The sequence below is a fragment of the Triticum aestivum genome, chromosome 2D (assembly GCF_018294505.1).
Source record: "Triticum aestivum cultivar Chinese Spring chromosome 2D, IWGSC CS RefSeq v2.1, whole genome shotgun sequence".
Lineage (NCBI taxonomy): Eukaryota > Viridiplantae > Streptophyta > Magnoliopsida > Poales > Poaceae > Triticum > Triticum aestivum.
In genome coordinates this window covers 41,818,313-41,842,279 of record NC_057799.1, presented here as the reverse complement: position 1 = coordinate 41,842,279, position 23,967 = coordinate 41,818,313, and the positions used below count along the sequence as shown (strand labels likewise).

Sequence of the window (23,967 nt, the reverse complement as noted above, 5' to 3'; positions counted from 1 at the left end):
ACCTTTATTTACATGAAGATGCACGGTCTCTTACACTTTTCCTAGATTAAGTTGGCGGATTGGTAAACAAACGGCTCTGCAGCTCCGTTCGCTTCGGCACCACTCCCTTGCTTCTTATCGAGGCCGGTGCCAACAAACAAGTCCCATTCGAGCAATGGAATCTACATAAGAATGTAACCACTGTTAAGTATTCCACTCACTGATGCCCAGGAAAATGGGCCTCTGAAGAAAGCAAAGACGTGGCCCAGACCGAAAAAGGAACTTGATCACCCGGAGAAGATTTCTTTTCTTTGTTGATTCATCTCAATGAAATTTGCCATGTTGCACTAAGTTACTTACGGATGTATGCATGCAGTCCGGGAACACTTTGGGGTGAACACCCATCCGAACAAGTAGGGTCAATAGTTCAGCATTTAGGCCGTAACATTTAGCAAAAAACGAATCTGAAACCCAACAAGTGCTCTCCGAACCAAGCTAGATAGTCTCCTATCACTAGGCTCACCAACCAACCAGGACTTTGATTCTTTCTTATTATTCTAACCGGATATAAAAACCATGAGGATTGTTTCCAGCCGAGAGTTCCCATATGACATTAGTGCTCTTGGGTGGGGTGGGCCCTCATTCGCCAGGTCTTTGAGTGCCCGTCGTACCACGTGGTTGGTACACTAGGCTGATAGATACTTTACTTTAAGGATCTGGCACCTTCGCTAGACGGAGAGTAAGCGACTTCTATTAGCACCGGACCGTCAAGTCAAATTTCTCGTGTCATGTGCAACGTCCATCAATGGTGGTTCATTAATGTCCATAGATTTAGACTCCTTCCCCCTTCCCTTATACGCAAAAGATCGAGAGGGGCCCGAACCCAAACCGAGAACGTAAACAGAATTCGACTCACTCTCGTATGGCTCGCCCTCGAGCCCTGGGCAAGTCGGCCGGGTCTATACTTGTTGTTCTGTTTCCGCCACGATAAAGACGCACGGAAGAACTATGGTATGCCCAGCGCATGGAGGATCCGTTGAGAGCGTCCCTTGTCTCGGTAGGGAACAGTACCTATTGTCTTGAAAAAAAGGTCAGTGCTACGGTCCCCTATTGTTTGATCCAATATTTACCGGTGCGGATCACGTTATACTACCTCCGGTCCGTGGTTCGACCTCCCGTAGTGGTCCTTGCTTTTCTTTTTGAAAGCTCCGCAGGGCCAATTTTGTGTACTTGCTCAGCGTGCCCCCCTTTCGTAGAGTGCCCCGCCCGGTTCACAGGGCTGTTGGCCTACCAAGCAAGCACTTGCCCGCTGCTCCTGCCGCCTGCCAAGTGGGCTCCGCGCTTGTTATCCTGACTGTTCTCTCTGCTGGGCCCTTTCCTATTGCTCTAACCATAAGCTATGGCAATTCTAGCTCGCACCCACTCTGGCCCGCCCAGCGGGGCCTGAGTGAGCTCAATGGTCAGCCCTTGATGTTAGGGGTCTTTCGCTTTTGCCAGATCTATAGAGATATTACGAGTCCTCCATCCCAGATTCCCTTGCCGCGTCCATCTGGTTCACCGGTACTACCAAAAAGTCTCATGCTTACATTACTGTGACTAATATATAAGTATGATCTCGGACTACGAAGACCCAGTCATGCTTCTGGTTTCCATTCTCATCATCATATTGAAGGAAACTCCTCGTGCTCTGCCATAAGAACTTGGAGTCTGTATCATGGTGAAGGTAAGGTAACGCTGTGATTCTTGTTCAAAAAACTGACCGCACACGTTCGAGTTATTGGCTCGTTCGACCCGACAGCATTCATGAGTCGCTCATTCAACTATCCCTCGAAGACACGGTCGAGAAGTGCCATGCATGGTCGTCCCCCGCCGTCCTTTCTTTCTCTCGGTCCCATCAGGGTGGGCCCCTATGGGGTAATAAAGAAATGGATAAAAAAGGGGACTTCCGCTACGGGCTATGCCACCCATTACTTATGAAGGAAGTCGCATCTGTCCCATCGCAAGCACCTACAATGTCATTGTCGGTTCTATATCCGGCGTATCTCGTAGTAGGGGTCCTAAGCTAGGCGTCTTGGAGCGATGGTAACATGGACACGGGATTTTACCCAGCTTCGGGCTCTCTTGAAGAGACAATACCCTACATGCTGCTTTTGATTGTATTCATATGGGTGTAGTACAGAGTACATGTATCTACCACGAGATAGTAGTGATGAATATGAGATTGTCTATTGACTAGCCTGGCCTCGGTTTATATAACACACCAGAGGCCTAGGGTTTACGAGAGTCCTCATCTTGGGCGCCAAGTCTTGTGGGATCTCCCTTGTATGCGGCGTGGGCTGCCCGAAGTGGCCCATGAGTGAACCGCCATGGGGGTCCTCGGCCCGATCCAGCTGGACGGGAGACGACGTGGTGAGTACCCCCTAGTCCAGGACACCGTCAGTAGACCCCTGAACTGGTCTTCAGGTTGGGGATGCTCCTTGATTCTTCCGAACTGCTCTTCATCTTCGGTCGTCGGTCTTGAAAACTGGTTCAACAAATCTTCCCATCTTCGATCTTGAGGATTTTTGAAGTGGATCTGAAGAGTTTATACATCGGGTATCCGAGGAGACCCTTTAAGTTATCGGCCTTTATCAATGCCTTGTTATTTCTACGCCCACCTCGGGTTTGAAGTGTTTCCCATGCGGTGGTGTCCTCTCGCGTCCGAGCTCCAACGCCGGACTGCATTCGAGGTATCTTTTGCAGCCGAGCACCAACGCCTGACCGCTTCTGAGCTCCAACGCCGGAATGTATCCGAGCTCCAACGCCAGACTATATCCAAGGTGTCATAGATTACCTCGGTCTTGAAAAAGTTAAAAAAGGTTCAAACGAGCTTAATGCTGAACATGCCCTGTATGGAGCCAGCCACTTGCAACCGAGCTTTATGCCGGACTGCTTTCGGGGTGTCTTTTGTAGTCGAGCACCAACGCCGGACTGTATCCGAGGTGGTGCACCACCTCGGCCATGGGCTGATTTTTATGAATTTAATTCCGAATTGTGCAATGTAATCTCTGGTGAGATGTATAGCGAGTAGCTCTCAAGGTGCGCGTTGGCCTAATATCCAGGATGCACCTGAAGGAAAAAATCAAACCGCTGACCCCAGTACCCCCTGAGACCCAGGTCCATTCATAAAATCAGCCTGAGGATCAACTCCCAGTTCAGCAGCATACTTAGGAATAGAAACGCGGTGTAATATATTAGAGGAAATAGTGATCGATGAACGGGCCCTTGAGAGAGGGTCTTGAGAAGTGGCCGCAATATATTAGCTTGATGCCGGATAGGTCCAGATGGTACCTATTGTTGTCCGAAGACGCGTTTGCCCATAGTTCGGTCAAGCTGAACACTAAGCACTTTGAATTTTCTGCATTGGATAGGCAATGCAGTAGCCCCCAAGACACTGGTCGGGTGGCAGCACCAGATCAGGGGATCGATGTGCCCCTTTAATATTAGTAAATGATAAGCCCGAAGCCCAGTAGCCCCCGAGCCTTAATGTGGGTACGAGCGGCCAAATTAAGGATCGATATCCGGAGTAAAATCACAAATTATGTGTAATGATTCTATGTATCCAAGTACTTTACATCAATAATGCTCGGATCTGCATTGTACAAAACTTTGTTGACCGACCATCGGCTTCAACCTCCTCGGCCAGTAGCCGGGGAGTGTTTGTCCTACTGTATAAAGCCTTTATGATGACAAAGATTTACGACAAACAAGGCAATCCGGCCATACAGTTTTATAAACAAAGGTACGCAGAGAGATATGTTATATTGATGTTTAACATAAGAAATGTCTTCCAAAGAAAATAGTCCCGCTATCGGTTCCTTTCTTTGGGTTGTCATGCTAAGCATGATCATGAAACCTCAGCTCCGGTCAATGTGGGAGCAAAATATTGAGGATTTATTTTGGGGAAAGTTCCCGAACTATGTGGACTTTAGGGAACCCAAATTTTCACCTCCGTCGTTACCGACCAATTATATCCATTAAGATGGCTAGCTTTCGGCTTCACCCAGTCTGAGGTACTAACCCGGATGACCCGGTAGTAACAATCACAGAGGTGCTCCCTTTACCACCTAGCCAAACAATCGGGAACGTAGGGGTAAGCGCAGGAGCCAAGCAACCCAGCTTGGCCAAAATCTTAAGTCAAATTGATGCATATGTATGGCTTTATAACGATGATTACGGAAGGCAGCCCTTGTATATTAAATACAAATGCCGATGATATATTTATTTTGACTCCGTTGTGACCGTTTATCAGTTGAAAGTGGCCCATCGTCGGCTTCCATCCCCTTGTAGATGCTACGCAGGGTGTTTCCGCAATAACAAACAATCCTTAGCCGACGTCTCAGTGCCCGAAGGCGGTTGTGTTAGCGGGAACGAGGCAATCAGATATGTGAGCTTTATAACTTTCACTTAGTCATCGGAGCTTAAAGTTGGGAGGCCAAATATTAGCCTACGGTTCATGTTAGGCGACAGCCAATGTCCAGCCGTTAACACTTCGGCCAATATTATGAACGGCCCATCGCTTAACACAGGCTGACCTCCATCGATCTTATAGTTTAACACAGTCATCGGATCGCTGACCAGTTTACGCTTATTGTGACAGTCAGTTTTCGGCTTTCTCCACTGAGGCCCTTAACCATGTAAGCTGAAAGCATAATTGCAGTGGTTCTCCCTTTGCACACCTAGCCGAACAAAGTGGAACGTAGGAGGCAAGCATAGGAGCCGGGCAACCCAACTATTGACCGAAGACACAATTCGAGACTTATGCTGGAAACACACAAATAATTTAAAAGTGCCATAGGCTTGGAAAACCAAAAACTTCAGTAAAAACTTGACGTCCGAACTAGATCAAGTGTTCAGTGCCAATCCGAAAATTGGTCTCAAAAAATTTGTGCTTCTGTCTTGCATTAATATGACACATCCGATCTAAAGACCTCAAGCGGGTCAGCCCACGGCTGTAACCTCCTGTCCCGAAGGCGGAGTACTGCTCGTTAGGCCAGTTTAGCGAACTAAACTCGAACGGCTCTGAGAGAGAAACTAGGCTCCCCGGCTATTGACCACACACTCGCGTCGAAAAAAGGAGTGATAGAAAAAGATTTTGCAACGACCAAGACGAAAACACTTATTATAAAATGGCTCATACTAATTTAAGAGCCACCGAGTGACTTGCGTAAAAGAATTTTATGTATAATGATTGTATGTACCGAAGTACGTATATCATATATGTGTTCACCCGTACTTTGAATGCGTCTTAACCGACCGTCGGCTTCTCCCTCTTCGGTCAAGGGCCGAAAAGTGTTATGTACTCCTCCTGTTGACGGTGTTTCCGATAACCCGGCAATCAAGCCATAAGGCTGTAACAGACAAAGTGCGCTCAGGGAACTTATGCGATATTACTGACGAAGTGTAAGAAGCATCTTCGAAAAAATTAGTACCCCCACCGATACCTTTCTTCGGTTGCTCATTGTTACTACGAGACTTGTGCAATAGATTTTTTGTACTCATGAGTTCCGTTGTGTGCCGAACATGATTGAAAACTATAAGAGTGCTAGCTTTCGGCTTCACCCAGTTTGAGGTCCGAGCTCCGATGACCCGATTGTGACAATCGCAGAGGTGCTCCCTTTACTCCCTAGCCGAACAATCGGGAACGTAGGGGTAAACACAGGAGCAAGGCAACCCAGCTTGCAGAACACTTAAGTCAACATGGTGCATATTGTGGCATAATACACGAACAAGGAACGAAGCCATACAAGTATAATCATATGCAAGAGGAAGGGCTTCATAAAGGAAGCCCCCAAGTAACCGTGGTATTTGAATTTGTGTGTCACAAACAAAGTTTTGAGAAGGAAGTTTTTCACAAACAACTTTTTGCCAAAAAAGTATAATGCTTGGTCGAACCGAACAAATTTAAAACTGAATGTTTTTGAGCATGAAAGCGACTTAGCTGGTTAATGTGCTCGATGTTGATGATGCAGGCCGAGATTGCGGCGGGACGAGGTCCTAGCCCCCAAGCCGGTCCCGAGATGTCCGAGTAAAGGGCTCGGCTTCATGAAGTGGTGACGCAGCATAGTCGATGGGCGAGGTGAAAACCCCAGTCCGACCGCGGTGATGGAGCAGGCCGGCAGTGTGACGCCGAAGCCCCCAGCGTGTGTTAATGAAGTGATGATGAAGCCCCCGGTCCAGCCGAGGTGATGCGGTAGGTCGGCAAGGTGACGACAGAACCCCGACTTCAGCACATTGGTGCACCAGGTAATAGCGCTGCCCGACAGAAATCATTTACCTATGCACAAAAAATAGTGCAATCCGGAGATAATAATAATGATAATAAAAAAAATCTCTGCATAATTAATAATTTAAGCAAAGTGAATAATAAAAGAGATATGGCCCGTGTGCCGGACACTAGATGAGGTAGAGCTCTCTTGGCGGCTGTCGGCCGCGTAGGATAGCTTGTTGCATTAATCTGATCTTGATGGACGTGCAACAACTAGTGGTGCTAATGTGACTGAGCTGAGCCGAACTATCGTCGGTCTCACATGCATGTTGTGTACGGTAATGTGTCATCTCCACGGCCGAGTCGAACTATCGCCGCTCTCACATGCATGTTGTGGCGCAGTCGAAGCTGATTACCTGCACACATAAAGTAGTGCAAGCCACTAATAATAGTAGTGATAATAATTAAAAAAACTCTTCTACTTAGTTAATTTAAGTGAAGTAAATAATTAAGGGGAAAAAGGGCCTAGGCGCCGAGGCGCGGTGACCAGGCTATGCAGTGCGAATTCGCCTGATAGGCCGAGCTGTGGATGCGGTGCCGGCCAGACTGGAGATGAAACCGGCTAAATCGGAACCGTCGAGACCGCCATGTCGGTCGCAGGGCGGCTGACCGAAATATAAGTCGGTTGTTGGAAATCTACACAGAAAAATTATGCGGACCGGCAGAAAATTTTCTATGTAAAAACTAATGTACATATAGGTAACTAGAAAAATAGAACCTGATGTTCCTGTTTTGGATAGCACGGCATATAACTCTGTGAGGTGAAAGACGTGCAGACTAACAGACTAGTAGCATAGCGCCCAGGTGCACGTGGGTGCCACTTTGGTCTTTGATCCAACAAACTGTACGGGGTGAGGCGCCGTGATGAGGGCAGCAAGGATCCTCGCCGTGTAACTTTGCCGGCCATTGGAGTTCGGAGCCGTAGATGCGTTTCGCCTGGGCTTACGTGCATGTACGTCGGCTGCCGCTGATTTCTCCATAATTAGATTGGATTGTCCTTGTCATCGTCCAACGCTGCACACAGTCTCTTTCATCCAAATTACTCTCGATTCGATCTAGCACAAATCTGTGCACATAAAAGAGTGCAAACCAGTAATAATAATTGGAAAAGAAAATTTATGTGAAGCGAATAATTTGATAAATATAGCCTGAACACGGAGGTTGGTTTGATGGCACGACGGCGCGGCTGCGGACGTTGACGCATGTCAGAGTTCGGCGAATGACAGTGACCAGGCGTTTGCGCTGGCGTCGTGACGAAGTTCAAGTACATAAGGCACAATATTCGCCGACCTGTGGACAGGAATATAGGCTCCAAATTCCGAACAGTTAGCACACTTTGATAGAATAAACAACCAGAGGTAAACATGTACGGAGTATAAGGAGACTAGTAGTAATTCATGCATGCAAAGCAAACTATACTACCACTGGTTAGAGATGTGCATGGCCTTTTTAGCTAAACAATAAAGAAAAGGAAGGGTCAAATCTCCCTGTGACTTGTAGCTTGATCGGCCTGTGTCCGATCGGGACTCCCACACTGGAGTGCCCCTTGACGGATTTGGTTTCCTTTGTTGGATTTGCACAAACTACTCCCTGCGTGTCAGCCTCCTTGTGACCTTCATGGCGCACGTGAGTCGTAACCGCAGCAAAGCTCCGGTCCGGCGTATTGCCAGGCGCAGGGTACGGCCGGCTGCAGCTAAATTTTGTTATCCCGATCCGCCTGTGACCTAAGTAGCATGGAGCGAGCGACAATGATTTGGAAAAAAGAAGATAATTCACATAGAACAGATCTAACTCAAAAGATATCACCTGATCATTGAATTCGATTCCCATCAAACCGTGACGAACCCCTAGCAGCCTCTCAATGAAAGCACCAATGTCGGTTCTATATCCGGCGTATCTCGTAGTAGGGGTCCTAAGCTAGGCGTCTTGGAGCAATGGTAACATGGACACGGGATTTTACCCAGCTTCGGGGTCTCTCGAAGAGATAATACCCTACATTCTGCTTTTGATTGTATTCATATGGGTGTAGTACAGAGTACATGTATCTACCACGAGATAGTAGTAATGAATATGAGATTGTCTATTAACTAGCCTGGCCTCGGTTTATATAACACACCAGAGGCCTAGGGTTTAGGAGAGTCCTTGTGTTGGGCGCCAAGTCTTGTGGGATCTCCCTTGTATACGGCGTGGGCTGCCCGAAGTGGCCCATGAGTGAACCGCCATGGGAGTCTTCGGCCCGATCCAGCTGGACGGGAGACGACGTGGTGAGTACCCCCTAGTCCAGGACACCGTCAGTCATGATTACATTGGTTTACCTTTTTTTGGTAGTTCAACAGACGGTCGCCCCTCCAACAAGAAACGGTAGAAATATGGAAACTTCTCTGCCATTTAGATCAGAGAATTTATAGAGGAAATCGGGTTTTAAATTTCCAGAAACCACACGATTGTATAGCCAAAGGGAATACGCCACGCCTAAAATAATCCCAAGCGCAGCTAATGTGGCTACTAAGCTATTTCTTTGGAAAGCTCCTACTAAGATTAGAAATTCCCCGATAAAGCTGCTAGTGCGGGTAAACTCATATTGGCTAAAGTGAAAAAGAAGAAAATGGTAGAGAAATTCGGCATGGTGCTCAGTAAACCTCCATAATAAATAACAAGTCGAGTCTTATGTCAGTCATATAGAACACCAACACATAGAAAAAGGGTTGAAGAAACAAGTCGATGACTTAACATAAGTAAAATGCTACCTCCAATTCCCTGTATGTTCGACAGAGCCTAATATTCCCCCAGAGCACGCCGCTTACCCCCTAACCATACAAGATAGTTACCACCTATCATACGGCTTTCTAACTCCACTTCTTTTACTGGTCGTTCCACTCTGTCGGATCGATGGTAGTCTCAGAGATCTGGTAACCTCCGACATTTTTGACACACGCTTCCTGCTTCCGTTTTGAGTTGCGCATCTTTCTCCCCGGGGCATACTATAGTATCACATCGTAGACCCCCACCCCAACTCTATCTTCCTTATCAGTGAACCGGAACATAGTGCATAGGTACTCTTCGATGCTGTGAGGACGAGACGAGGTGACATACTTCGATCACGCACTGAAGTTCTGCCCTTCGGCTCGGCATATGGTACCACGATCTCAGCTGCTCCCTCGGGATAGGTAGGCCCACCCCGCCTTTCCTGAGAGGCGGCCGGGCAGTGTTTCCCCTGCGGCCACCCAGTGGCGGCAGAAAACGAAAAAGGGTGGGCTCCGCGCGGTTCTCGTTTTATTGTATAAAGAGAGCTTTTCATTCTCTTATAGAAGCCCGCGCCCACGCAGGTAAAGCCCAGCGAAGCTGCACGGAGCACTGATCAATGGGGGGATGAGGGCGACTCCGCCCACGGGTTGGACCACACCACAGGCAAAAGTCCTTCCACGGCAAGAGAAGGGTGACCGGAACAAGAAAAGAGAGCTAGTCGTTGGAGGGAAGACAAGGCTCGTTCCGTGTGACTCCACAGAAGAGTACGCACGCTAGAAAAGGCAGCCAGCTTAAAAACGCTAGCTAGCTACTTTTGTAGCCTTATTTAGTTTGGTTGCCTACGCTTGCTCTCCGGCACGCTACGGCAACACCCCCTGCTTGCTTCTTTCTGTTCGACGTGGAGCTCCCAGCCTCCCCACCCTTGCTTAGCGTTCCACTTGTGATCCTGGAGGATTTGGAGAAATGCGCCCGACCATGAAGAATGGATTTTGTATTTTCTTTCATGTGAACGGCCCTATCTTGTAAAGAATGGTTTTTCGTGCTACAGACCACGTTGAGAAAGACCAACCAACAACACAAATAAAGACCGTTCCATTTGGGTACCTCGAAAGGGAGGTGCTCCTTATGATGCTACGGACGGCTGCCAAAGTGCCTGCAATGACGGGCTCGGATAGGATAGGATTGTGCGTGTCGGGCCCTTCGGGTGTCCATATTTTGGCCGACCTTAGCGTATATACTATGTTATGCGGCCGTAATATTTTGATACCTTCCACCGCTATTACGCCAGAAATCCAAGGTTCCACACGAGCTTCTGTTCTGCGGCGTGGTGGCAAGACCGCTAGGGGATTGGCTCCGGGTGTAGCTAGGGTCAAATCCGCAGGGGTCATGCAAATACATAGGCCCCTTCCCTTCTGCCGAGTTGTTTAGAAGTCGCTTTCCGTTCTATGGTCCCTCGGAGCAAAGGGTTAGGCAGGTAGTACGGGCCTCTGACTTCCAGCTATGTGCTGTGTGCGACTCCCATGAAGCGAATGAAGGGAAGCTCTCCGAGCTTTCTCCGCCAGCGGCTTATGTACTGGTCGGCATTCCTACGTGCTCCGACTGATCCCCACTAGAGATTATATGAGGGGTCTTGGAAACTGTCGTGACGCTTTGGTGACGAAGGTCACCGGGGTGACTATGGAAGGATTCTGTGGTAGTCTCTGACTCCCTCCAACTCAATCAATATCAAGAACATGTCGTGAGCATTGGGGTTTGGCCGACTACTAAACTATTGGCTAGGGCTTTTCTAGTTATAGCTTTTATAGTGAGTGGCCCTTCCGCTTTGATCTAGTTATAGTTTGTATTGTACTAAATTGAACATATATCAAAGAAAGGCGATCAATCAATAAGTAGTTTCCCTTCTCCGGCCTGGGAAAAGCAGCGAACTGGTTAAACAAGGGGCTTTTTTATTCATGGTCGCTACTGTTGTATTGTATATTGTCGGGGGAAGCTACTGCTTCTACAACAACTCCGCTTCCTCGTCTTGCTTCTACTTTGCTTGTTTGCGCGAAGGCTTACAGTACTTTTCGCTAGGTCCAAATTCGTCAAAGCGAAAGATCTGATCCAACAAATCCGCATATTGAGCGCAGTTGATATGTGGCTACTAGGCGCGATCATCCCGCATCCATAAAATACTTCTTTTTTATGGCCCGTCATATAAAGATAGAATAGATATGGATAGAGAGACATTCTATTGATTCGCGAAATGGCTCATCGATCCAAATGATTCATTCTTCTGGTCTCTCTCTGCCCCCCCTCCCGCCCCAAAACTGACCCACGACACAGCGCACATTCGTTTCACGTGCGGGAAGGCAACGAAGTTGAGTTCAAAAGACCGCAGCGGAGTGGAGCAGCCGCGACATGAAGTTCCTTACCTTAGCTGGATCTCGCTGGTGCCACCTAAACGGTAGGTATAGGCGGCGGATGTCTGACATTTGGAGTTGTCGTTCATGCACCTGTCCCCAATAGAAGAATGACTAATCCCTTCCCCTGCGGATCATGGCCTTACCACTAGGTCCCCGATGGCCAGCGGGGGATTCGGTATAGCAGCTCACGTTCATTTGCGCTTCGCGTTCCCGCTGGACTGGGCACGTGTTAGCTGTAGGAAGTATGGTTACGAAAGTGACTTCGGTTCGCCAGTTTAGGCTCAACTCCTCGCTTTACGTTAACGGACTTACAGGTCGGGCCGGGGCTCCACGCTCTTTCTTTCTGTGTGGGACGATGCCGGGGAATGTGTCGAGGCGGCGAACAACAACAAGACAACTAACTACATTTGCTTTTTCCCTCCATGAGATGAGCCAGTGCATTGGACCGATGGATAATAGAACTGAGCTGGCCAAACGCTTGGGCGCTCTACATACGATGTAGAAAAAATCAGATACATATCGATTTCTTTCTGATGGATCCAGAATAGATAGATATCTTGTATCATCAATCGATAGAAAGAGGTCAACCCTTATTATTGATAGAAAACCTTTCGATCTATTAGAACAGATTAGGCCATCTATCAATCAATTTGAATCATCTCACTTTTTGTTCATTCCAGCCACGCCATAATAGCCGCCACAATAAGAAAGAAGCAAGCGAAACAGCTAGAAGCGCTCGCTTCGCCGCGCCCAACAATTCTTATTCACGGGAAAGCCAACCGAAAGATTCAATTCGGACTTCGTAGAGCCTGTGCTGCTGCTATCTACGTAGGGCCGTCCCCCACTACTGTCCCGGGGCGCTAAGGGGTTTTCTTTTAGGAACAGACGGCGGTGTTTTGCTGACGCCTCGAATCGACGCTTTTGTTGCGACATGCTAAGTTTTCTCCCCTATTGCTAGTAGGTTGATGGGTCGCACGCCCGGCACACATGTTTTGGCCTTGCTTGTGTGTCCATAACTCAAAAAAATAGGTGACCTAACGGCCGCCGCCCGACTAAACATACCAATAGTCACCAAATTCATATGGGCTACTCAGGAGTAGGCAATGATCTTCTGAAGATCGATCTGTCTTAAAGTGGTCAAGGAAGTATATATTATAGCAATCGCGCTTAGAGTATAAATGAAAGGAGTGAAACAAAGTGTCGCTTCGGGAAACATGGGTATTGAAAATCTTAAAAACCTGTAGGTTCCCAATTTTAAAAGAATTCCAGCCAAGATGACGGATCCAGCCGTAGGTGCCTCTACATGGGCTTCGGGTAACCAAATATGAACTGGTACCATAGGCACTTTGACGGCAAAAGAGGCGAAAAAAGCAATCCATAGAAGGATTTGGCGCCGCTCACTAAATTCAGTGGTTAATAAAATTTGTAAATCGGTGGTTCCTGTTTGGAGAAGAATCAACAGAATAGCTAATAGCATAAAAACGGATCCAAGTAAAGTATATAGGAAAAATTGATATGCTGCCTTGATCTTTCTTTGTCTCGAATCCCATACCCCTATAATGATGGTAGAGTCAGGGGTGGCTCCAAAGCGGAATTGACCGGTGGTAGTTGGTCGAAGCTCCAGTGGGTAGCCACTCCCTTCTCATGGAATCGTACGTGAGACTTCCACATCATACGGCTTCGTCCCGAGCTTCCATCATCGGCCCTTGTCATTAGACCACTATGCTTGTCTTTTCCGCCTTGACTCTCGAATCTTTTTCTTCTCGGGTGGTGGCGAACAATGTTGCTTGCGTAAGGGGAGATGCCCGCCCGACGTTTAGGCATGCTTCCTGCCCGAAAGAAGCCTAGCCGGACTAGTGGTAGGGGACCAAACCGTAAAAATCCTACCCTATTCTCGAACCCTCTGCCGAGCTCTACCCTGCCTGCATTTATTTGGAAGGGGGCCAAAGAAATGTCTCCAGCTGCTGCCAACAGTCTTTCTTCAGAATTCTACTGAATGGGTCGATCCTCCCCTCCGTTTGTTTTAGCAACTTATCCTAAGGTCTCTTCGCCAAGAACTCTACGGCAACGACAGAGGAACTAACAAGCCTGCAGTGGCGGGTGGCTTTTTTTTAAATAAGACCTGGACGATTATCCCTACCCTCGATAGCTTACGAGTTTACGTCCATCCCTGGTCGGGTACAGTTTCCTTTATTTTTATCCCTTGTAGCCGTTACCCGAATTCGCGCAAGTGTGTCCACACCCCCCTGACTTGACGAGGAATTCATTCTCGCGAACAAACACACCCCCTACACACACCTAGGAGCACCCCTTCCTGCATATCCATACAAGACCTGAGTAGGCGGGTTGAGGTCCTACGAGGTACCCACTACTCGGAGTACCCTCCCACCAAAAAAAGATGTGTGGTTCGGTGGTTTGACCAGAAATGCTATGCTTACGCACAAGACTACCCCTCTTCCCGAAAGCTTCGCGGGGACCTTTACTACTTTACGACGATGGGGGACCGCCCGTAGGGGGTTTACTACACAGGGCCCCTGTAGAGGAAAAGCTTGATCCCAGCTAATAGAAGATGCTCAGCTCTGCACAACATAGGGATTGGCACGCTTTCGGAAAGAACATAGAATAGTAGAGGATCCAGCATGCAGGACACGGCAATCATTAGAAATTCACGAATTAGAAATGATGTAATATACTCTTTCCCAAAACTTCTCATACTAGACCAACCCACTGAAATGCAAATAGGGATCAGAAATGTGGTCAATATCACGAAGAATAATGAAAGACCGTCTATACCTAGATACAAATGGATGTTTTCATAAGAAAGCCATCGAAGGCTTTCCACAAATTGAGATTTGGCCATAGAAGGATCGAATTGTATCCGAGGAATAGGGGGATACAAAAAAGTAATAAGAGAAACGCACAGACCAATCAATCGTATTGGTCTTATTGAAGAATTTGGAATAAAAAGAGGAGTAATGCTTCCTAGCACGGGACAGAGAATAGGACCACTTAGATCGAAATAGCATTCCCAGAAATGTTCTAACATAGAGTAGAATTGAACATTGAAAAGATTAATTGACAACAGTCAATCAAAAGATGGGGCGCCAAATTACTAAACAATAGGGGTCTTTCTGTGCAAGTCAGCTGAACACCGTAATTGATGAGTGAGTAGGTGGGTTAGGTGCACCCCTCGCCCAGTGGGAAGTCATGAGGCTAGCCCCCCTGAATGAAGAAGTAGTGGGGCCCCCTGCCCGGCCACGTACGCGCCTTCATTTAGATTCTAACTAAATATTATACTGAACTTTATCCGGGAATCTTTCTAAAGAATCCATCTGGCAAAACGCAATTTGTCAATTTCAATCTAAGGTGCACCTTGCCTTTTTCAGGTAGCTTTGTTACGCCTATTCAGCTAGGTGGGGCATTGGTCATAGCCGAAGTCGAAGGGAAAAATAAGGTAATGAGATGATGGTGCCATCAAGAAGTTTTCTACGAACGCAGTAGCGGCCAAAAATGAAACTCTCGCATGAAAGACCGGATTTGACGAAAGATGAATGGCGTTGGGGTTTTTCAAATGAAACCCGCGATTAGAAAGTCACCAACGGAGCCATACAATCTATCTAGTAGCTAGTGTGCCATGGCACGGTACTCCGCTTCGGCAGTGGAAGGAGCAACTGTCTATTGCTTTTATCTCATCCAAGATAGTGTCTCGTCTCCCCATAAAATAGACAAGCCTGTAGTTGAGCACCTATCTGAAGGCCCAATCGGCATCAGTAGTTGCACGCAACTCTAAAGAAGATGATGACGGAAAAAAGGACGGCTCGAGAAAAGGTACCACGAATATATCTAAGAATCCGATGAACTGCTGCAAAGTGAACTGACCGGGGGGCAGCCATGAAAGGCTGAGTTTCTTAGGAAAAGCCATATGGGCAAGAGATCGTCAGATAAACCAAACTGCCGACCTACTGTCTGTACTGCATTGGATCAGATAATGGTGAGCCATCAGTCGGACGGAGTTTAACATAAAGCTCCAAGGGAGGGTCAACAGTCTTCTCATCACTGAGTTGAGCTCGAGTGATCAAGTCATGACGTTATTTGATCTGAGATACCAAATATCCACGAGGAGAATGTGCGACCTCCAAGCCAAGAAAAGGCTTAGGGCGTGTCAGCGCCTTCATAGCAAATAATTGATGAAGGCAACACTTGATCAGCGATATGGTAACGGAGTAATCACCAGTCAGTTTGATATCATCAACATACAACAACAGAATAGCACGTCCTCGAGGATAAACTGATACGAACATGGCCGAATCATGATCACTCCAAGCAAACCCTGCCTGGATAACATAACCACTGTGCTGAACTTCAAAAACCAACGCTATCGGGGCTTGTTGAGACCATAGATCGCTTTGCGTAAAGGACAGACAAGAGAAGAAGTCAGAAGGGCAGGTTCTCTTTCATCCATCTTTTCTAGGTGCGCATCTCCATCTACTAAAAGTAGGGGTGGTTGCCATAGATAGATTGGGTCATTCGTAACCTGAGCAATAACCGATGCTACTACGGCAAAAACGGAAATAACCGATGCTACAGCAGAAACTACAGCTATACGTGGCGGCCCCACACGCAGCTTTGTTTAACAAGCATCACCCTTCCTTTCTTTTCAAATGCTTCCTCAGTCAATCAGCAGCTTATTCGATTCCTATTCTTATTAAACATCTGATATAGATGGTGGGAACAATGAAGCAGATTCTTCATCTGTAGGTTGCAATCCGTATGATTTCTTTTCTCAATCTCCTGCTTGTGTTTCACCTCGCACCTAAGCATCATGTTCCTAGGGACAGAGACATCTGCGCTCTAAGGCAATCATAGTACTACCAGCATGGTTACATCGTTCGGCGGGCAAGCTTAAACTTCAAAGTCACCTGATTTTGCACCAGCCAAAGGAGTAGGAACAGCAGCTGGGGAAGCACCATTACCATCCATGGGATGCTTTGTGAACAGCCCCCTCTATTCAATACCGATACCTGTCAGATTCCATAGCTGATGAATCTCTTTCTTTTTCCACTCTTTCCCCGTCACGCAAGACGCTTTTCTGGCACAAACCTAGTAGTTATTTGTCTTGTTGATCTTGGGTGAACTGATGACACTGATGCTCCAAGACCAAGAGTTTTCACAGCCAAAGCTATTGAAGCTGCTCCCTCCCATGAATCACACTGGATCTTGAACACCATGGAGCAAGATAGAGAAAAAACTCCTATCCCAGTTGATCGAGCTGAACCCACCCACCGCTGGGCAGGTGCATCAGCCTCTTCTTTCTAGTTTCCGACAGGGGTACCCGCACTAGCCTCTGACCTCTACTCCAAAACCTGAACTTCACAGATCCGAAGCCTAAACCTTCACTACTTCCATCACTTCACAGAGCAGGTCTTGCTATCAAACTTGCTTTCGGGTTAATTGCAGAAAATCAATTCAATATTCATGTCATTGAGGATCTATTAGATGAGCTACATGGTGCACAACTGTTTTCCAAACTTGATTTGAGATCAGGTTATCATCAGATAAGAATGAGAAGAGAAGACATTCATAAATTTTAGGACATATTTTTGTCATTATGAATACTTAGTGATGCCATTTGGACTCACTAATGCACCTGCCACCTTCCAATCTTTAATGAATCATGTTTTTGCTCCGGAAATACCTTTTGGTATTCTTTGATGATATTCTGATATATAGCAAGACCAAACAAGCTCATCTCAAGACTCTAAATTTAGTCCTGGACATTCTAAGGTCATAAAAACTATATGCTAAGATTAGCAAATGCAGTTTTCCTGTCCCTCAAGTGGAGTATTTAGGGCATGTTATCTAAGGATAGGGTCTATCTACAGACCCCCACAAAATAGTTGCCATCAAAGAATGGCCAGCACGTAAGACTATCACTCAGTTGAGGAGTTTTCTTGGTATTGCTGCAGAAAAAGAAGATTTGTTAAGAATTATGGGATCAATTTTAGGCCACTTCATGATTGTCTAAAAAAAGATTCATTCCAGTGGTCAGATGCTCAAATTGAGGCCTTCACAACATTGAAGAATTGTCTGGTCACTGCTCCTGTGATGGCTTTGCCTGATTTGACCCTACCATTTACTTTTTAAATAGATGCATCAGGTCAAGGTATTGGTTCTGTCCTCATGACAAGGCATACCAATTGCTTATTTCAGTAAAACCCTGGACCCAGAAATGCAGCTATGTCAACTTATGATAAGGAGAAGCTTTAGCTATTTTGGAATCCTTGAAGAGATGGCGCCACTACTTTCTTGGTTCCCAATTCTTTTTTTGATCAAAACTGATCAACAGAGCCTTAGATACATCACAGAACAAAAAGTCTCTGAGGGCATCCAGCACAAGCTTATGTGAAAATTGCTTGAATTCAATTACAAGATTGAATACAAAAAAAAGAAAACAAGGTTGTAGATGCTTTGAGCAGAAGAGATTCTCTTATGATGGCAGTCACTGTAGTTACTCCTGCTTGGGCTTCAACTGTAGAAACTAGCTACACTAATGATGATCACTGCAAATCTCCGCTTGAGAAGCTCATTGTATCAGCCAATGCAGCACCCCCTTATACTCTTCATTCTGGCATTTTGAGATATAAAGGAAGAATGTATGTGGGATCAGATGCTGTTCTTAAACACCAAATCATTGATTCACTTCACAACTCTCCCATAGGAGGCCATTCAGGCATTGTGACTACTTATCAAAGGGTAAAAAGCTATTTTATTGGCGCCAGGCCAGGAGATTGAAACTTTTCTACATGAGTGTGCAGTTTGCCAAATATCAAGGGAGAGCATTGCCACTACCCTGGTCTCCTAGATCCACTGCCATTACCTACTTCTGCTTGGACTGACATCTCCCTGGATTTCTTTGAGGGTCTTCCCAAATCATGGGGCAAAGAAGTCATATTGTTGGTGGTGGACAGGTTCACTAAATATTCTCATTTCATTCCCCTTGCTCACCCTTATATAGTGCAAACAGTCTCTCATGCTTTCATGGGTAATGTTTTTAAGTGGAATGGATTGCCAAAGTCAATAGTCTCTGATAGAAACTGGATATTCACAAATAACATGTGGCAAGCCTTCTTCAAAGCACTGCAAGTGAAATTGAGGTTTAGCTCTGCCTATCACCCACAATCAGATGGCCAGACAGAATGTGTGAATCAATGTGTGGAAAATTACTTGTGTTGCATGGTTTTTCAGCAACCAAGGAAGTGGGCTAGTTTGGATCAAGCAAATGCCACTTGGGAGGATGCCGACTTCATCAAAGGTCTCTTTCCGGAGTTCTATACAGCTCCTATTCGTGGTTGGTGCCCTAATTCCAACACTTGACAATGTTGTGGGGGAGGTATTGTCATATCTGAAGATTACTGTACCTAACTCTCGATTGAACTCAGAGTGCTGCCTTTACTTCATCTGCCGTGAACGGAGCCAAGAAGCTTGCGTTCATTTCTTCAGTTACTCGCATGTTTACTTTCCCCAGTAGCCCAGGGTCGGGAGCTAGGACTTCTGAGGTGAACAGTCCCTCAAACTAACCCTGCATCAGAGATGCTAACCAGTCATTACCTTCGATCCTCTTGTCGTTTGAGTCATTCAGAAACTTTATTATGTTCTTCTTTTTTCTCCATTGCAAAATGATGTGATGAAGGAAGCTCATATTTCGGTATCCATGGCGGAGCCAATTAGCCCTTCCTCTTTGCAGCCATTAATCCGAGTGCAAACTCTCTCAATTAAGTGTTGGAAGCAGTCACTCCTATCCAATCCTACCAGGGAGGGGAGCCCCAAGTATTTGTCAGTGAGCGATTCGGTGACAATATTCAGCAGGTTGCATACCTCTTGTCTGTCCCCCCTATCTGTCTAAGGGTCCTTGGTAAAACTCTCTTCATTGAAGGCAGTACGTGGGTATCCATCTTATCTACGGTCTGTGGGTCATCCACATGACCAAAACAAAGGGTACGAAAGCAGTGAAACCGATATATCTGTTGAAGGCGATCCCACCGGTCCTATTTATTAAGTTGCAATGGCGAGTATCTTTGGAACCCAAAGAGTTGTATAAGTTGGAAAATGGAGATTTGCCTGTGGCATTGGCCGTTGGGCAGCTAGCTATTGCATTTGAAGGCTCCACAGAAAGAACCCGCATGTACTATTACGACAGGTGGCTTCGAATCCAGTTTGTTAGTCGTTTGCATCTCGGTTAACAAAAATAAGCTTGAATCCCTCCATTCGTAGATCAATCAGCTAAAGTTGTTAAAACAATGCCCCGGTAAAAAGGTAGTAGAAGGCCGTTCTTTCTTACTCGAAGTTGCACTCAGGTGCTGCCGTTTTAGAGCTAGGCGGTATTCTCTGTGTAAACCAATATCGTATCTGTTCGATATGGACCATTCTCTAAGTATAGTAATTTCAGTCTTCCTCAAAGGATCTCTGATCTATTGTGCAACTTTCCCTTCGAAACCCACCCCACACGAATACTTCTACCCCTTATTACAGCTCCAAGGCCCACAGGCATCTATCTCTAGCACAAATCTTTTACTGAAATCAGGGAGAACCAACACAGGGGCCTCAATTAAAGCTTGCTTGAGAACATCAAAGGATAGCTTTGGATTGTCCACACAAATGGTACTCCTTTCTTTAACAAGTTCGTGAGAGGTCTCCTAATTATGTATATACAGGATGAGTCACATCTTGACCGGAGCCATGCGGAGCACAAAAAGTGAAGAGAAAGGATTTGTTCATCACTTTAAGCCAAAAGATAGAAATGAAAGTTGTTCAGATAGAATGAGATTAGATCCCGCAAGTGAGCTATTTATACCGAAGCTTACAAGAAGCAAAGTTGAAACGGGAGCTTTCCCACCACGGCATCCAACTCTTCTCGTCCGTAAGAAAAGGGGCTTTCAACGAGATAGGGAGCCGTACAATTTCACCCATGGGTGGGGCTGGCTACGCTTGCTAGATTGGATCAAATATACGTGTCCTACGCTAGGCAGAATCATTGTTTCACTCCTCCAAGCGTTCCTTGCCAATGGGTAAAGCCTTTATCTATCACTTCGGTCGGAGACATATTAATTACCTTTTTTATCCTGGGACCCTTGAAAGCTCGCTTCCCTTCCTGAACTAAGGGAAACCGGTGCCTGAGAGATCCGTTATCTGCAGTCTTTGAGCTTGATTGCACATCTTTTCCTGCTCATACATGTGTTTTTGCACGCTTGAGACCTCCTCTTTCGCTTGGCTATCCGAGGAAAGATGTCTTACGAGGTGGGTTGGACAACGTACGTAGGGAGCTTGCTGCTATCAGTGTGAAGATGAGCATCTATCTTTCTTTTCAGGATATAGTGTGTGTGTGTGTGTGCTTGTTCTTAAGGGAACATGCAAATCACCCAATCATATCAGGATGGAACCAATGGGTGTGATTTTTGTCTGTATTGATCACTTACCCACGCTATAAGAAGAAGGGCGTCATGGAAGAGTTTGGGGTCCAAAGCCACGCCTTCTTTCCCCCATAGGAACAGAGGTCAGGAGCTGCCGGCAGGGTGCTGCATTCAATCTGACTGATGGCTCAAGATAAGTACGAGACGTACTTGAGATAGATAATTTATGTATTTCGCTATTTCGAATACCTAAACTGCTGCTAACAAGAATAAGTACGGAGAGATTGGATCTCCCTGGCGTAGTCCCTGAGAAGGTTTGAATTCCTCAAGACGCTCCCCATTGAAAAGAACCAAGAAGGTCTCCGAAAGTCCTACATTAGCATGGTAAAATCCCCCAAGGGAGGGTATAATGGAGGGTATAACGGAGCATGGTAAAATCCAGTTGCTAACGCTCCCGGCTATGGGTTCTTCACAATTAGCAGGGCTTCTATTCTAGTACAGAGATCACCACCTGTTATGCCAGGGTCTCCTTTTTCGAGTTGGTTACTATCTTGTTGAGCAACGTTTTCCCGGCAATCTCCGCTTATTAGGGTGGTCTCTAACAGGTCGGGAGAATACTAAAAATCTGGCTCATACGCCTCACAAGATTGAACATCTGCGAAAGTCATCTCGAAGCTCTGACTCTCGAGAGAAAGTCTTGCCTACCAATGACTTATTTTACTGAATAAGAATGCCTACTGTACTAGCTTCTTTCTTGACTCCATTAACTTAGTTTACAGAAAGGAATCCGTCTAGTCCAGTAAGAAGGAATAGGGAATAAGAAAGTCACTCATCAACTCCTACTTTGGTTATTGAGACTTGCCCGCGTATCTGACCTATGTGTACCTATTCCCTAGCCTATGTAGCTTACCCATTGTCCTAATAACTGTCTGTCAATCCGGCAGCTTGCCCTACTGCCTATCGACGCTACTGTCCTAAGTCTCCTACTCATATACCCAAGGTCAAAGACTTTGCAGGGCAACAAACTGATTTCAGAATTGCTTAACTGCTGAGAGCTAATATCGGGGAGTAGTTAGCTAGCCCACCACAAGATGAATGAGTGCTCCTCTCCTATGCCGACTTACTATCCAGGTTGAGCCTTTGAGCCATAAGAGGAGGGAGAATCTGGTTGATTTTCTAGGGAATGATTATATGGATTTCAAGGAGGATATTGTTACCTTCATTAGATTGATTGATAACTGGTCGTCGATTGACAACTACTCTTTTTCCAGTGAGAAAGCAAGGAGGAAGGGGATCTCAACAAGCCATGGATATATAGCCTACAGCCGAGTCCACAAAGAAGACGGTTTCAAAGCTCGAAGAGCATATTTGTGAGGTTGATCCCTAAGTGCAGAGTTTCATGTGACGAAGAACGGAACTCCATTTCTTCAAACACAACCCTGTGCCACCGACAAACGTTTGACTTTGACTGTGTTTTTTTGGGCTATGAAGATTCTACTTATACCCAATGATGGAACATTTTGAAAATATGTTCAACGGGGTCTGAAGAAAGGCAAATTTCAGGCCTGTAGTTTTTAAGATCATCTCGCTAATCGAAAGATGAAGGATAGCGAACTCTAGATGGCTAGTGGCCTTATTGAAACAAAGAAGAGGGATGCCTAACCAATTGATCCTAAAAGATCTTATTTGAGATAGGTCAGATTGGACTTAGTGGCCAACGTTAGGGATGGTAGAGTCAATATGGGATGTGGAATTCCAAGAAACGTTCTTATCCGCGCTCACTAATAATGTGAACATGGTCCTTAGTTTCCTCCAACTGATTCCTATTTTTTTAGCCTTTTTCAGTAAGTCCTTAATAGCTAAAAATGCTTTGACTCTAAGGGTTACCTTGGTACCTTTATTCGGATATGCTTCTTTTCGGACAGCAGGGGCAGATTGACATTCAGGCAATGTCACATGGATTCTATTGAGAAGGGCTGGCTGCTCTCGACGACAGGGTGGGGGAATGAGATGCTCGGAGATGGGAGTTATTGGTGGATTGAGAGGGGAGCAGATGTGTGGGCTAGTTCAATCTTTTTGCTCCTGCCTTCCTAGCCATACGGACAGGAGTCCTCTGGCCTAGTCCAGAAACTCTTCCCGCAGCCTTCCTTGCCCTTATTGCCCGGCATACCTCGGAAGGCATACCCTGGAACCAATTCATTCATCTGACCTCTTCACGATAAAGCTTTGCCTCACTTTGCTTGCTGGCTCTAGCCCACCTCCTTTCACCACCCCTATTCAGCCCGAAAGGCTTCTAACTTCCCCGAAACCCTACTTATTCAGGGCAAGATTCTGAACTTAGGATCACTGCCTTTCATCCGCCTTTCTCTCATATGCTTAGAACCTATCCATAGAAATGGAATTCAAAACTTCGGAATAGTTTCGAGGAGAGCCGAGAGGACACGTTCAAGGAGTAGTGTAAAGTAGCAGACAGAGGGGCGCTCCCGCTTAGGCATTAGGCATTAGGCACGAGAAAGGAAATCGTTCTCGGCCGTCCCTTCCTTCCCAGAAAAGGCTCTCTTGCATCTTTTGCTTCCCCACCCAGCCTCTATTCTAATTTCACCATCTTCAGATGCATCAGTTTATTATGCTTATGCCTAATCTGAATACTGGCTAGTTACTTCAATTACCTTACCCCACCGCCCCTCCTTTTAAGGAGGTTTCAGAGCACCCAGTCATAGCTCGTCACAAGAAAGGATTGATGGTCGAGTCCCCGTGCATGAAGTCAGTGGATTCAAGTGAACTGACCGTACTACAAATCGACATACTTGAAGAAGCTTCTTACTAAACCAAAGAAACGGCAGCTCCAGTTGTGTTGTCGATTCCCTTCTCCCGAGAGCTTTCACACTCTGGAATGGGAGTCCCTTCCAAGACTTGACCAAAAGCTCCCCACAATTTCCTGATTTGAAACAGTTCGGAGGCCTTCTTCTAGTTACGATTCGCCCTCGTCTATCACTATAAATGTTCTAGCTTTAGTCTTTAGTGTCATTTCGAGTTATGCATTTGGAATGCTCCCCTTCCAAGCAAACTAAACTAACCTTGCTAACTGCTAGCCAGGTGAAAGTGCTTTTCGCTAGTGGTTTTG

At 46.2% G+C, this 23,967-nt stretch overlaps 1 pseudogene; it reads right to left on the bottom strand.

Moving 5' to 3' along the window:
* Window positions 1-303: 303 nt before the first annotated feature.
* Window positions 304-14,644, bottom strand: LOC123048614 (NADH-ubiquinone oxidoreductase chain 4-like; annotated as a pseudogene).
* Between the last annotated feature and the right edge of the window lie 9,323 nt (window positions 14,645-23,967).